The sequence below is a fragment of the Dendrobates tinctorius genome, unplaced genomic scaffold (genome assembly GCF_039654945.1).
Source record: "Dendrobates tinctorius isolate UK_male_01 unplaced genomic scaffold, ASM3965494v1 ptg000693l, whole genome shotgun sequence".
Classification (NCBI taxonomy): Eukaryota; Metazoa; Chordata; class Amphibia; order Anura; family Dendrobatidae; genus Dendrobates; species Dendrobates tinctorius.
Window position 1 is genome coordinate 47,752 of NW_027362338.1, and position 12,077 is coordinate 59,828.

The following is a 12,077-nucleotide window of genomic DNA, read 5'->3' on the forward strand; positions in this document are numbered from 1 at the left end:
TCGGCAGGCGTTTGTGTCTCTGTGGCGCAATCGGTTAGCGCGTTCGGCTGTTAACCGAAAGGTTGGTGGTTCGAGTCCACCCAGGGACGTTGGTTCCTTTTGCTTGGGTAGCATGCTACAGTTGAAGACGTTTTCACATTGGTGCTCAGCATCTCCATAAAGTAAAAGCACTGTTGCTGCCTAAGTTTTGAATTCACAAGGCAAACTGGAGAAAAAACTTTCCGGTTGTGTTTCTGTCTACATGTCCAGAAAGAGCATAGCTGTCTGGTATTTGCCAGAAGGTTGAAAACATCTGATAGAATACACAAAACTTCCTTCGAGCCGGAATTGAACCAGCGACCTAAGGATTGCTAATTTAGATCTACAGTCCTCCGCTCTACCAGCTGAGCTATCGAAGGCTTGATTTAGCCATTGTTGAAAGTCTTCAAGGTTTGGACGTGTGTGCCACGAGCAGGTGGCATAAACAATTCACTCGGCCAACTGAAAAAGGAATCCAAAGATTGTATTGGAGAATGCGGGCATCGATCCCGCTACCTCTCGCATGCTAAGCGAGCGCTCTACCACTTGAGCTAATCCCCCATGCCCGACGAACGCCATTATCAGTTTCACGCCACACCATGTCACAGTTTACTTATAGTCAAATGTGCCATTGAGTGCTTTTTTTTTTTTTTTTTTAAGTACAGATTCCTTTCTCCCATATTTGAAGAACATCTACGGAGTTCACAATGTGAATTATGGCCTACAAATAAAGTCGAGCAATTTTCTAGCAAACCATTTCTACGTATGTAGAGAACCAGACTGGGGGAGTAAAAAAAACTTACCTAGTTTGTAGAAAAAAGTTGTAATGCAGCACAATCCCAAGCAAAAAGATTGACCTTTTATGGTTTGGTTTGATTATAGAAAATGCTGAGAGGTCGCGAATCTCCTTCTGGTCCTTTGGCACGAGTTGTACTGGGATTTAGGATTTTGACTAGTGTTTTTGATCCGAGACACGTTTGCTGTTGACAGAAAAGTTCAGTTGATATGCAATGATGAAGTTTATAAATCACAACTATTTAGCAGAGGTTGGTTTCGATCCATCGACCGCTGGGTTTCACAATGTGAATTATGGCCTACAAATACAGTCGGGCAATTTTCTAGCAAACCATTTCTATGTATGTAGAGAACCAGACTGGGGGAGTAAAAAAAACTTACCTAGTTTGTAGAAAAAAGTTGTAATGCAGCACAATCCCAAGCAAAAAGATTGACCTTTTATGGTTTGGTTTGAATATAGAAAATGCTGAGAGGTCGCGAATCTCCTTCTGGTCCTTTGGCACGAGTTGTACTGGGATTTAGGATTTTGACTAGTGTTTTTGATCCGAGACACGTTTGCTGTTGACAGAAAAGTTCAGTTGATATGCAATGATGAAGTTTATAAAACACAACTATTTAGCAGAGGTTGGTTTCGATCCATCGACCGCTGGGTTTCACAATGTGAATTATGGCCTACAAATACAGTCGAGCAATTTTCTAGTAAACCATTTCTCTGTATATAGAGAACCAAACTGGGGGAATGAAAAAAAACTTACCTAGTTTGTAGAAAAAAGTTGTAATGCAGCACAATCCCAAGCGAAAAGATTGATCTTTTATGGTTTGGTTTGAATATAGAAAATGCTGAGAGGTCGCGAATCTCCTTCTGGTCCTTTGGCACGAGTTGTACTGGGATTTAGGATTTTGACTAGTGTTTTTGATCCGAGACACGTTTGCTGTTGACAGAAAAGTTCAGTTGATATGCAATGATGAAGTTTATAAATCACAACTATTTAGCAGAGGTTGGTTTCGATCCATCGACCGCTGGGTTTCACAATGTGAATTATGGCCTACAAATACAGTCGGGCAATTTTCTAGCAAACCATTTCTATGTATGTAGAGAACCAGACTGGGGGAGTAAAAAAAACTTACCTAGTTTGTAGAAAAAAGTTGTAATGCAGCACAATCCCAAGCAAAAAGATTGACCTTTTATGGTTTGGTTTGAATATAGAAAATGCTGAGAGGTCGCGAATCTCCTTCTGGTCCTTTGGCACGAGTTGTACTGGGATTTAGGATTTTGACTAGTGTTTTTGATCCGAGACACGTTTGCTGTTGACAGAAAAGTTCAGTTGATATGCAATGATGAAGTTTATAAAACACAACTATTTAGCAGAGGTTGGTTTCGATCCATCGACCGCTGGGTTTCACAATGTGAATTATGGCCTACAAATACAGTCGAGCAATTTTCTAGTAAACCATTTCTCTGTATATAGAGAACCAAACTGGGGGAATGAAAAAAAACTTACCTAGTTTGTAGAAAAAAGTTGTAATGCAGCACAATCCCAAGCGAAAAGATTGATCTTTTATGGTTTGGTTTGAATATAGAAAATGCTGAGAGGTCGCGAATCTCCTTCTGGTCCTTTGGCACGAGTTGTACTGGGATTTAGGATTTTGACTAGTGTTTTTGATCCGAGACACGTTTGCTGTTGACAGAAAAGTTCAGTTGATATGCAATGATGAAGTTTATAAAACACAACTATTTAGCAGAGGTTGGTTTCAATCCATTGACCGCTGGGTTTCACAATGTGAATTATGGTCTACAAATACAGTCGAGCAATTTTCTAGCAAACCATTTCTCTGTATATAGAGAACCAAAATGGGGAAGTGAAAAAAACTTAGCTAGTTTGTAGAAAAAGATGCAATGCAGCACAATTTAGCAGAGGATGGCTTCGATCCATCGACCTCTGGGTTATGGGCCCAGCACGCTTCCGCTGCGCCACTCTGCTTGTGTTAACAGATGTACAGAGTAAAATTCTAATGACTGTTTGTGTTCAGGTCGATGACATGTAAATTTTCAGCCATTACATATTTGTTGGCGACTAGAGTACTCCTGGGGTTCTGCAATTGTTTCTTTGTTTTTTTTTGCTTTCTTGTGTCATATTATTGTTGAAAATCATTAGAGGAAATGGTGTCTGACCATTGTTTAAGGTTCCGGTTAAAACTGGTGGGTGCGTCCGGCTGTTAGACGAAAGTTCGGCAGGCGTTTGTGTCTCTGTGGCGCAATCGGTTAGCGTGTTCGGCTGTTAACCGAAAGGTTGGTGGTTCGAGTCCACCCAGGGACGTTGGTTCCTTTTGCTTGGGTAGCATGCTACAGTTGAAGACGTTTTCACATTGGTGCTCAGCATCTCCATAAAGTAAAAGCACTGTTGCTGCCTAAGTTTTGAATTCACAAGGCAAACTGGAGAAAAAACTTTCCGGTTGTGTTTCTGTCTACATGTCCAGAAAGAGCATAGCTGTCTGGTATTTGCCAGAAGGTTGAAAACATCTGATAGAATACACAAAACTTCCTTCGAGCCGGAATTGAACCAGCGACCTAAGGATTGCTAATTTAGATCTACAGTCCTCCGCTCTACCAGCTGAGCTATCGAAGGCTTGATTTAGCCATTGTTGAAAGTCTTCAAGGTTTGGACGTGTGTGCCACGAGCAGGTGGCATAAACAATTCACTCGGCCAACTGAAAAAGGAATCCAAAGATTGTATTGGAGAATGCGGGCATCGATCCCGCTACCTCTCGCATGCTAAGCGAGCGCTCTACCACTTGAGCTAATCCCCCATGCCCGACGAACGCCATTATCAGTTTCACGCCACACCATGTCACAGTTTACTTATAGTCAAATGTGCCATTGAGTGCTTTTTTTTTTTTTTTTTTTTTTTTTTTTAAGTACAGATTCCTTTCTCCCATATTTGAAGAACATCTACGGAGTTCACAATGTGAATTATGGCCTACAAATAAAGTCGAGCAATTTTCTAGCAAACCATTTCTACGTATGTAGAGAACCAGACTGGGGGAGTAAAAAAAACTTACCTAGTTTGTAGAAAAAAGTTGTAATGCAGCACAATCCCAAGCAAAAAGATTGACCTTTTATGGTTTGGTTTGATTATAGAAAATGCTGAGAGGTCGCGAATCTCCTTCTGGTCCTTTGGCACGAGTTGTACTGGGATTTAGGATTTTGACTAGTGTTTTTGATCCGAGACACGTTTGCTGTTGACAGAAAAGTTCAGTTGATATGCAATGATGAAGTTTATAAATCACAACTATTTAGCAGAGGTTGGTTTCGATCCATCGACCGCTGGGTTTCACAATGTGAATTATGGCCTACAAATACAGTCGGGCAATTTTCTAGCAAACCATTTCTATGTATGTAGAGAACCAGACTGGGGGAGTAAAAAAAACTTACCTAGTTTGTAGAAAAAAGTTGTAATGCAGCACAATCCCAAGCAAAAAGATTGACCTTTTATGGTTTGGTTTGAATATAGAAAATGCTGAGAGGTCGCGAATCTCCTTCTGGTCCTTTGGCACGAGTTGTACTGGGATTTAGGATTTTGACTAGTGTTTTTGATCCGAGACACGTTTGCTGTTGACAGAAAAGTTCAGTTGATATGCAATGATGAAGTTTATAAAACACAACTATTTAGCAGAGGTTGGTTTCGATCCATCGACCGCTGGGTTTCACAATGTGAATTATGGCCTACAAATACAGTCGAGCAATTTTCTAGTAAACCATTTCTCTGTATATAGAGAACCAAACTGGGGGAATGAAAAAAAACTTACCTAGTTTGTAGAAAAAAGTTATAATGCAGCACAATCCCAAGCGAAAAGATTGATCTTTTATGGTTTGGTTTGAATATAGAAAATGCTGAGAGGTCGCGAATCTCCTTCTGGTCCTTTGGCACGAGTTGTACTGGGATTTAGGATTTTGACTAGTGTTTTTGATCCGAGACACGTTTGCTGTTGACAGAAAAGTTCAGTTGATATGCAATGATGAAGTTTATAAATCACAACTATTTAGCAGAGGTTGGTTTCGATCCATCGACCGCTGGGTTTCACAATGTGAATTATGGCCTACAAATACAGTCGGGCAATTTTCTAGCAAACCATTTCTATGTATGTAGAGAACCAGACTGGGGGAGTAAAAAAAACTTACCTAGTTTGTAGAAAAAAGTTGTAATGCAGCACAATCCCAAGCAAAAAGATTGACCTTTTATGGTTTGGTTTGAATATAGAAAATGCTGAGAGGTCGCTAATCTCCTTCTGGTCCTTTGGCACGAGTTGTACTGGGATTTAGGATTTTGACTAGTGTTTTTGATCCGAGACACGTTTGCTGTTGACAGAAAAGTTCAGTTGATATGCAATGATGAAGTTTATAAAACACAACTATTTAGCAGAGGTTGGTTTCGATCCATCGACCGCTGGGTTTCACAATGTGAATTATGGCCTACAAATACAGTCGAGCAATTTTCTAGTAAACCATTTCTCTGTATATAGAGAACCAAACTGGGGGAATGAAAAAAAACTTACCTAGTTTGTAGAAAAAAGTTGTAATGCAGCACAATCCCAAGCGAAAAGATTGATCTTTTATGGTTTGGTTTGAATATAGAAAATGCTGAGAGGTCGCGAATCTCCTTCTGGTCCTTTGGCACGAGTTGTACTGGGATTTAGGATTTTGACTAGTGTTTTTGATCCGAGACACGTTTGCTGTTGACAGAAAAGTTCAGTTGATATGCAATGATGAAGTTTATAAAACACAACTATTTAGCAGAGGTTGGTTTCAATCCATTGACCGCTGGGTTTCACAATGTGAATTATGGTCTACAAATACAGTCGAGCAATTTTCTAGCAAACCATTTCTCTGTATATAGAGAACCAAAATGGGGAAGTGAAAAAAACTTAGCTAGTTTGTAGAAAAAGATGCAATGCAGCACAATTTAGCAGAGGATGGCTTCGATCCATCGACCTCTGGGTTATGGGCCCAGCACGCTTCCGCTGCGCCACTCTGCTTGTGTTAACAGATGTACAGAGTAAAATTCTAATGACTGTTTGTGTTCAGGTCGATGACATGTAAATTTTCAGCCATTACATATTTGTTGGCGACTAGAGTACTCCTGGGGTTCTGCAATTGTTTCTTTGTTTTTTTTTGCTTTCTTGTGTCATATTATTGTTGAAAATCATTAGAGGAAATGGTGTCTGACCATTGTTTAAGGTTCCGGTTAAAACTGGTGGGTGCGTCCGGCTGTTAGACGAAAGTTCGGCAGGCGTTTGTGTCTCTGTGGCGCAATCGGTTAGCGTGTTCGGCTGTTAACCGAAAGGTTGGTGGTTCGAGTCCACCCAGGGACGTTGGTTCCTTTTGCTTGGGTAGCATGCTACAGTTGAAGACGTTTTCACATTGGTGCTCAGCATCTCCATAAAGTAAAAGCACTGTTGCTGCCTAAGTTTTGAATTCACAAGGCAAACTGGAGAAAAAACTTTCCGGTTGTGTTTCTGTCTACATGTCCAGAAAGAGCATAGCTGTCAGGTATTTGCCAGAAGGTTGAAAACATCTGATAGAATACACAAAACTTCCTTCGAGCCGGAATTGAACCAGCGACCTAAGGATTGCTAATTTAGATCTACAGTCCTCCGCTCTACCAGCTGAGCTATCGAAGGCTTGATTTAGCCATTGTTGAAAGTCTTCAAGGTTTGGACGTGTGTGCCACGAGCAGGTGGCATAAACAATTCACTCGGCCAACTGAAAAAGGAATCCAAAGATTGTATTGGAGAATGCGGGCATCGATCCCGCTACCTCTCGCATGCTAAGCGAGCGCTCTACCACTTGAGCTAATCCCCCATGCCCGACGAACGCCATTATCAGTTTCACGCCACACCATGTCACAGTTTACTTATAGTCAAATGTGCCATTGAGTGCTTTTTTTTTTTTTTTTTTTTTTTTTTTTAAGTACAGATTCCTTTCTCCCATATTTGAAGAACATCTACGGAGTTCACAATGTGAATTATGGCCTACAAATAAAGTCGAGCAATTTTCTAGCAAACCATTTCTACGTATGTAGAGAACCAGACTGGGGGAGTAAAAAAAACTTACCTAGTTTGTAGAAAAAAGTTGTAATGCAGCACAATCCCAAGCAAAAAGATTGACCTTTTATGGTTTGGTTTGATTATAGAAAATGCTGAGAGGTCGCGAATCTCCTTCTGGTCCTTTGGCACGAGTTGTACTGGGATTTAGGATTTTGACTAGTGTTTTTGATCCGAGACACGTTTGCTGTTGACAGAAAAGTTCAGTTGATATGCAATGATGAAGTTTATAAATCACAACTATTTAGCAGAGGTTGGTTTCGATCCATCGACCGCTGGGTTTCACAATGTGAATTATGGCCTACAAATACAGTCGGGCAATTTTCTAGCAAACCATTTCTATGTATGTAGAGAACCAGACTGGGGGAGTAAAAAAAACTTACCTAGTTTGTAGAAAAAAGTTGTAATGCAGCACAATCCCAAGCAAAAAGATTGACCTTTTATGGTTTGGTTTGAATATAGAAAATGCTGAGAGGTCGCTAATCTCCTTCTGGTCCTTTGGCACGAGTTGTACTGGGATTTAGGATTTTGACTAGTGTTTTTGATCCGAGACACGTTTGCTGTTGACAGAAAAGTTCAGTTGATATGCAATGATGAAGTTTATAAAACACAACTATTTAGCAGAGGTTGGTTTCGATCCATCGACCGCTGGGTTTCACAATGTGAATTATGGCCTACAAATACAGTCGAGCAATTTTCTAGTAAACCATTTCTCTGTATATAGAGAACCAAACTGGGGGAATGAAAAAAAACTTACCTAGTTTGTAGAAAAAAGTTGTAATGCAGCACAATCCCAAGCGAAAAGATTGATCTTTTATGGTTTGGTTTGAATATAGAAAATGCTGAGAGGTCGCGAATCTCCTTCTGGTCCTTTGGCACGAGTTGTACTGGGATTTAGGATTTTGACTAGTGTTTTTGATCCGAGACACGTTTGCTGTTGACAGAAAAGTTCAGTTGATATGCAATGATGAAGTTTATAAAACACAACTATTTAGCAGAGGTTGGTTTCAATCCATTGACCGCTGGGTTTCACAATGTGAATTATGGTCTACAAATACAGTCGAGCAATTTTCTAGCAAACCATTTCTCTGTATATAGAGAACCAAAATGGGGAAGTGAAAAAAACTTAGCTAGTTTGTAGAAAAAGATGCAATGCAGCACAATTTAGCAGAGGATGGCTTCGATCCATCGACCTCTGGGTTATGGGCCCAGCACGCTTCCGCTGCGCCACTCTGCTTGTGTTAACAGATGTACAGAGTAAAATTCTAATGACTGTTTGTGTTCAGGTCGATGACATGTAAATTTTCAGCCATTACATATTTGTTGGCGACTAGAGTACTCCTGGGGTTCTGCAATTGTTTCTTTGTTTTTTTTTGCTTTCTTGTGTCATATTATTGTTGAAAATCATTAGAGGAAATGGTGTCTGACCATTGTTTAAGGTTCCGGTTAAAACTGGTGGGTGCGTCCGGCTGTTAGACGAAAGTTCGGCAGGCGTTTGTGTCTCTGTGGCGCAATCGGTTAGCGTGTTCGGCTGTTAACCGAAAGGTTGGTGGTTCGAGTCCACCCAGGGACGTTGGTTCCTTTTGCTTGGGTAGCATGCTACAGTTGAAGACGTTTTCACATTGGTGCTCAGCATCTCCATAAAGTAAAAGCACTGTTGCTGCCTAAGTTTTGAATTCACAAGGCAAACTGGAGAAAAAACTTTCCGGTTGTGTTTCTGTCTACATGTCCAGAAAGAGCATAGCTGTCAGGTATTTGCCAGAAGGTTGAAAACATCTGATAGAATACACAAAACTTCCTTCGAGCCGGAATTGAACCAGCGACCTAAGGATTGCTAATTTAGATCTACAGTCCTCCGCTCTACCAGCTGAGCTATCGAAGGCTTGATTTAGCCATTGTTGAAAGTCTTCAAGGTTTGGACGTGTGTGCCACGAGCAGGTGGCATAAACAATTCACTCGGCCAACTGAAAAAGGAATCCAAAGATTGTATTGGAGAATGCGGGCATCGATCCCGCTACCTCTCGCATGCTAAGCGAGCGCTCTACCACTTGAGCTAATCCCCCATGCCCGACGAACGCCATTATCAGTTTCACGCCACACCATGTCACAGTTTACTTATAGTCAAATGTGCCATTGAGTGCTTTTTTTTTTTTTTTTTTTTTTTTTTTTAAGTACAGATTCCTTTCTCCCATATTTGAAGAACATCTACGGAGTTCACAATGTGAATTATGGCCTACAAATAAAGTCGAGCAATTTTCTAGCAAACCATTTCTACGTATGTAGAGAACCAGACTGGGGGAGTAAAAAAAACTTACCTAGTTTGTAGAAAAAAGTTGTAATGCAGCACAATCCCAAGCAAAAAGATTGACCTTTTATGGTTTGGTTTGATTATAGAAAATGCTGAGAGGTCGCGAATCTCCTTCTGGTCCTTTGGCACGAGTTGTACTGGGATTTAGGATTTTGACTAGTGTTTTTGATCCGAGACACGTTTGCTGTTGACAGAAAAGTTCAGTTGATATGCAATGATGAAGTTTATAAATCACAACTATTTAGCAGAGGTTGGTTTCGATCCATCGACCGCTGGGTTTCACAATGTGAATTATGGCCTACAAATACAGTCGGGCAATTTTCTAGCAAACCATTTCTATGTATGTAGAGAACCAGACTGGGGGAGTAAAAAAAACTTACCTAGTTTGTAGAAAAAAGTTGTAATGCAGCACAATCCCAAGCAAAAAGATTGACCTTTTATGGTTTGGTTTGAATATAGAAAATGCTGAGAGGTCGCTAATCTCCTTCTGGTCCTTTGGCACGAGTTGTACTGGGATTTAGGATTTTGACTAGTGTTTTTGATCCGAGACACGTTTGCTGTTGACAGAAAAGTTCAGTTGATATGCAATGATGAAGTTTATAAAACACAACTATTTAGCAGAGGTTGGTTTCGATCCATCGACCGCTGGGTTTCACAATGTGAATTATGGCCTACAAATACAGTCGAGCAATTTTCTAGTAAACCATTTCTCTGTATATAGAGAACCAAACTGGGGGAATGAAAAAAAACTTACCTAGTTTGTAGAAAAAAGTTGTAATGCAGCACAATCCCAAGCGAAAAGATTGATCTTTTATGGTTTGGTTTGAATATAGAAAATGCTGAGAGGTCGCGAATCTCCTTCTGGTCCTTTGGCACGAGTTGTACTGGGATTTAGGATTTTGACTAGTGTTTTTGATCCGAGACACGTTTGCTGTTGACAGAAAAGTTCAGTTGATATGCAATGATGAAGTTTATAAAACACAACTATTTAGCAGAGGTTGGTTTCAATCCATTGACCGCTGGGTTTCACAATGTGAATTATGGTCTACAAATACAGTCGAGCAATTTTCTAGCAAACCATTTCTCTGTATATAGAGAACCAAAATGGGGAAGTGAAAAAAACTTAGCTAGTTTGTAGAAAAAGATGCAATGCAGCACAATTTAGCAGAGGATGGCTTCGATCCATCGACCTCTGGGTTATGGGCCCAGCACGCTTCCGCTGCGCCACTCTGCTTGTGTTAACAGATGTACAGAGTAAAATTCTAATGACTGTTTGTGTTCAGGTCGATGACATGTAAATTTTCAGCCATTACATATTTGTTGGCGACTAGAGTACTCCTGGGGTTCTGCAATTGTTTCTTTGTTTTTTTTTGCTTTCTTGTGTCATATTATTGTTGAAAATCATTAGAGGAAATGGTGTCTGACCATTGTTTAAGGTTCCGGTTAAAACTGGTGGGTGCGTCCGGCTGTTAGACGAAAGTTCGGCAGGCGTTTGTGTCTCTGTGGCGCAATCGGTTAGCGTGTTCGGCTGTTAACCGAAAGGTTGGTGGTTCGAGTCCACCCAGGGACGTTGGTTCCTTTTGCTTGGGTAGCATGCTACAGTTGAAGACGTTTTCACATTGGTGCTCAGCATCTCCATAAAGTAAAAGCACTGTTGCTGCCTAAGTTTTGAATTCACAAGGCAAACTGGAGAAAAAACTTTCCGGTTGTGTTTCTGTCTACATGTCCAGAAAGAGCATAGCTGTCAGGTATTTGCCAGAAGGTTGAAAACATCTGATAGAATACACAAAACTTCCTTCGAGCCGGAATTGAACCAGCGACCTAAGGATTGCTAATTTAGATCTACAGTCCTCCGCTCTACCAGCTGAGCTATCGAAGGCTTGATTTAGCCATTGTTGAAAGTCTTCAAGGTTTGGACGTGTGTGCCACGAGCAGGTGGCATAAACAATTCACTCGGCCAACTGAAAAAGGAATCCAAAGATTGTATTGGAGAATGCGGGCATCGATCCCGCTACCTCTCGCATGCTAAGCGAGCGCTCTACCACTTGAGCTAATCCCCCATGCCCGACGAACGCCATTATCAGTTTCACGCCACACCATGTCACAGTTTACTTATAGTCAAATGTGCCATTGAGTGCTTTTTTTTTTTTTTTTTTTTTTTTTTTTAAGTACAGATTCCTTTCTCCCATATTTGAAGAACATCTACGGAGTTCACAATGTGAATTATGGCCTACAAATAAAGTCGAGCAATTTTCTAGCAAACCATTTCTACGTATGTAGAGAACCAGACTGGGGGAGTAAAAAAAACTTACCTAGTTTGTAGAAAAAAGTTGTAATGCAGCACAATCCCAAGCAAAAAGATTGACCTTTTATGGTTTGGTTTGATTATAGAAAATGCTGAGAGGTCGCGAATCTCCTTCTGGTCCTTTGGCACGAGTTGTACTGGGATTTAGGATTTTGACTAGTGTTTTTGATCCGAGACACGTTTGCTGTTGACAGAAAAGTTCAGTTGATATGCAATGATGAAGTTTATAAATCACAACTATTTAGCAGAGGTTGGTTTCGATCCATCGACCGCTGGGTTTCACAATGTGAATTATGGCCTACAAATACAGTCGGGCAATTTTCTAGCAAACCATTTCTATGTATGTAGAGAACCAGACTGGGGGAGTAAAAAAAACTTACCTAGTTTGTAGAAAAAAGTTGTAATGCAGCACAATCCCAAGCAAAAAGATTGACCTTTTATGGTTTGGTTTGAATATAGAAAATGCTGAGAGGTCGCTAATCTCCTTCTGGTCCTTTGGCACGAGTTGTACTGGGATTTAGGATTTTGACTAGTGTTTTTGATCCGAGA

At 40.6% G+C, this 12,077-nt stretch overlaps 11 non-coding genes across 11 annotated transcripts; 1 reads left to right on the top strand and 10 right to left on the bottom strand.

The window, feature by feature from the left end:
• The first annotated feature begins 15 nt into the window (after window positions 1-15).
• Window positions 16-89, top strand: TRNAN-GUU (transfer RNA asparagine (anticodon GUU)). The gene has a single exon. It is a non-coding gene; the product is annotated as a tRNA-Asn (tRNA).
• A 223-nt stretch (window positions 90-312) lies between these two features.
• On the bottom strand, window positions 313-398 carry TRNAY-GUA (transfer RNA tyrosine (anticodon GUA)). The gene is given in 2 exon segments: window positions 313-348; window positions 362-398. It is a non-coding gene; the product is annotated as a tRNA-Tyr (tRNA).
• A 108-nt stretch (window positions 399-506) lies between these two features.
• On the bottom strand, window positions 507-579 carry TRNAA-AGC (transfer RNA alanine (anticodon AGC)). Its single transcript has one exon. It is a non-coding gene; the product is annotated as a tRNA-Ala (tRNA).
• Window positions 580-3,354: 2,775 nt separating this feature from the next.
• Window positions 3,355-3,440, bottom strand: TRNAY-GUA (transfer RNA tyrosine (anticodon GUA)). Its single transcript is given in 2 exon segments — window positions 3,355-3,390; window positions 3,404-3,440. It is a non-coding gene; the product is annotated as a tRNA-Tyr (tRNA).
• Window positions 3,441-3,548: 108 nt separating this feature from the next.
• Window positions 3,549-3,621, bottom strand: TRNAA-AGC (transfer RNA alanine (anticodon AGC)). Its single transcript has one exon. It is a non-coding gene; the product is annotated as a tRNA-Ala (tRNA).
• A 2,785-nt stretch (window positions 3,622-6,406) lies between these two features.
• TRNAY-GUA (transfer RNA tyrosine (anticodon GUA)) lies at window positions 6,407-6,492 on the bottom strand. Its single transcript is given in 2 exon segments — window positions 6,407-6,442; window positions 6,456-6,492. It is a non-coding gene; the product is annotated as a tRNA-Tyr (tRNA).
• Window positions 6,493-6,600: 108 nt separating this feature from the next.
• On the bottom strand, window positions 6,601-6,673 carry TRNAA-AGC (transfer RNA alanine (anticodon AGC)). Its single transcript has one exon. It is a non-coding gene; the product is annotated as a tRNA-Ala (tRNA).
• Window positions 6,674-8,711: 2,038 nt separating this feature from the next.
• On the bottom strand, window positions 8,712-8,797 carry TRNAY-GUA (transfer RNA tyrosine (anticodon GUA)). Its single transcript is given in 2 exon segments — window positions 8,712-8,747; window positions 8,761-8,797. It is a non-coding gene; the product is annotated as a tRNA-Tyr (tRNA).
• Window positions 8,798-8,905: 108 nt separating this feature from the next.
• Window positions 8,906-8,978, bottom strand: TRNAA-AGC (transfer RNA alanine (anticodon AGC)). The gene has a single exon. It is a non-coding gene; the product is annotated as a tRNA-Ala (tRNA).
• A 2,038-nt stretch (window positions 8,979-11,016) lies between these two features.
• Window positions 11,017-11,102, bottom strand: TRNAY-GUA (transfer RNA tyrosine (anticodon GUA)). The gene is given in 2 exon segments: window positions 11,017-11,052; window positions 11,066-11,102. It is a non-coding gene; the product is annotated as a tRNA-Tyr (tRNA).
• A 108-nt stretch (window positions 11,103-11,210) lies between these two features.
• Window positions 11,211-11,283, bottom strand: TRNAA-AGC (transfer RNA alanine (anticodon AGC)). The gene has a single exon. It is a non-coding gene; the product is annotated as a tRNA-Ala (tRNA).
• Between the last annotated feature and the right edge of the window lie 794 nt (window positions 11,284-12,077).